Source organism: Vespa mandarinia, chromosome 8 (assembly GCF_050613455.1).
Source record: "Vespa mandarinia isolate Hongniang chromosome 8, ASM5061345v1, whole genome shotgun sequence".
Taxonomy (NCBI): domain Eukaryota; kingdom Metazoa; phylum Arthropoda; class Insecta; order Hymenoptera; family Vespidae; genus Vespa; species Vespa mandarinia.
Window position 1 is genome coordinate 3,287,501 of NC_140817.1, and position 2,500 is coordinate 3,290,000.

The 2,500-nt window shown below is 31.6% G+C and overlaps 1 protein-coding gene and 1 long non-coding RNA gene across 4 annotated transcripts in view; both read right to left on the bottom strand.

The window, feature by feature from the left end:
* Positions 1-2,500, bottom strand: part of LOC118449760 (uncharacterized) — a 66,016-nt gene that overhangs the window by 33,417 nt on the left and 30,099 nt on the right. The window lies entirely within an intron of this gene.
* The window catches only part of LOC118449704 (uncharacterized), a 41,613-nt gene that overhangs the window by 11,789 nt on the left and 27,324 nt on the right, over positions 1-2,500 (bottom strand). The window lies entirely within an intron of this gene.

Sequence of the window (2,500 nt, forward strand, 5' to 3'; positions counted from 1 at the left end):
GAAATATATTAAATGAATTTTCGTCTATAATAAAATACGTATAATAAAATACAAATTATATGGAATTAATTTCACTGATAGATATCGCAAAGCGTACCGTATATGTATAAGAGAAAGGTTTTACTTTCTCGATTATATAGAAACGTGCATATATTTCTCTCTCTCATCCCCCCACCCACCCTCTCTCTCTCTCTCTCTCTCTCTCTCTCTATCTCTATCTCTCTCTTTCTCTTCGTATGTGTGTATTTGTATGTATACGTATGTATATCAACTTCGTTGCTAAGTTTTCGGTTGGTATATAATCATGTGCATATCGTTTTGAGGTCGATCAGCATCACGACATTCCTCTTGTTTCGAATATATATATATATATATATATATATATATATACACGACATGAAACTTAGGCCCGACAAGTTTGAACGAGGGAAAGAGAGGGGAGAGAGACGGTACCTGTCTCGCGATCCAATCGCGTTTTTCTAGCGACAGAATACGAAGAAGAAAGAACGTCTGAGAGAGAGAGAGAGAGAGAGAGAGGAGAGGGGGAGGAGCAAGAGGATGATGGTTGGTAAGTGGTGGAGAAGAGGAGAATAAGAGGAAAAGGATGAAGACAACGGGAGGGAAGGATAAGGAAGAGGAGGAAGAGGAGGAGGACGTGTTTCAGTCGGGGAATCCCTCTTGAATGACGTTTCGTCGGCATTACAACCGGTTTGCCGGCGTTAAATTTCTCGTCGAATCAAAATCGTCTGCTCGAGAGAGAATTATCTTTGAAATGTTAAAAGATTGAACGTATATCAGTACCTTTATGAAAAAAAATGCGGCTAATCCTTCTTTTACACGAGAATGAGAAAGAAAATAGAGAGAGACAGAGAGAGAGAGAGAGAGAGAGAGAGAGAGAGAGAGAGAGAGAGAGAGAGAGAGACAATGAGAGAGAGAGAGAGAGAGAGAGGTATAAATGAATAAATAAATAAATAAATAAAAAGATAGATAGATAGATAGATGGAGAGATAAGTAAATAAATAAATAGATAGAGAGATAGATAGATAGATAGATAAATAAATAAATAAATAAATAAATAAATAAATAAATAAATTGATAGGTAGATAGATAGATAGTGAGATAGACAGATAAATAAATAAATGGATAGATAGATAGATAGATAGATAGATAGGTAGGAGAGTGAGAAAGGGAGAAAAAGGTAGATGGATAGAATGTATATGCGTATGTATGTGTTCTTGTATTTGAGAGAGACAGAACAGAGACAGAGACAGAGACAGAGACAGAGACAGAGAGAGAGAGAGAGAGAGAGAGAGAGAGAGAGAGAGAGAGAGAGACAGAGAGAGAGAGAGAGAGAGAGAGAGGGTATAAGAAAGTTGAAAAAAAAGAAAAAAAAATTGTTGCATAAAATGCAATGCATGAAATTCAACAAACGGATGCCGGTACTTTAAAGAAGGAAAGGAAAAAGAAAAGTAGGAAAAGAAAAAAGGAAGGAGAAAGAAATGAAATGTTTAGAAAACCTCTCTAAGGAGAGAAGATACGCACGTATATTTTAGTTTCCTTCGCTTTATGAATTTTACAATGAAAACGGAAGGATTAAAAAAAAAAAAAAAAGAAAGAAACAGAAAAAAAAGAAAAAAAAAAGAAACAAAAAAGAAACAAAAAAAAAAAATATGATCGATGTTAAATCGGCGATCATCGTTCTTTCATTTTCGCCTGTATATAAATAAAAAATTTAGTTAACGCTGAAAATAATATTTGCGTAACGATGACGCAAATAATATAATATATATATATATATATATATATATTTATCTGTGTGCATGTGCACGCATGTATAGCACGATGGAGGAAAGAAGCGACCTTTTTTTCCTTTCTACCTTTTCCGTTCGACGAAACGGCCGACGTTTATTATAATCGTGAATTTCATGGAAAAATAATTTCGACACGTCGTACAAAAAAAAAAGAAACTAAATAATTGTTTAGACGTGTAAATAATTATTGAAATCTATGGAGAGCTTGTTTCATCACTAGTATCCAATTGTGCCGCGAATTCGACTCGGCTAATTATCAACGATCGATCTTTTTTTCTCTTTTTTTGTTTCTTCTTTTTCTTTTTCTTTTCCTTTCTTTCTTTTTTTTTTTTTTTTCAAATCGATTTTCTAACTCTCGATAAAATGTCTTGAAAATCAAACGTTAGATATATGCAGTGAATTATTTTTTTTTCTTTTCCTTTCTTCCTTTTTTTTTTTTTTTTTTTTTTTTTTATGACGATGAAAAGCATAAAAATATTATACATATATATATATATATAAAACACAATATAGATATAAAAATTATGAAAATATTTTTTAATAATTATATATACATATATAAAATTATTAAATTATATATATATAATAAATATAAAATAAATATGCATGATAAAAAAAAAAAAAAAAAAAAAAGCAATCGTGATACAGCAGATAAATCACTTGATTGGATTTTTGTATTTATTACCGAA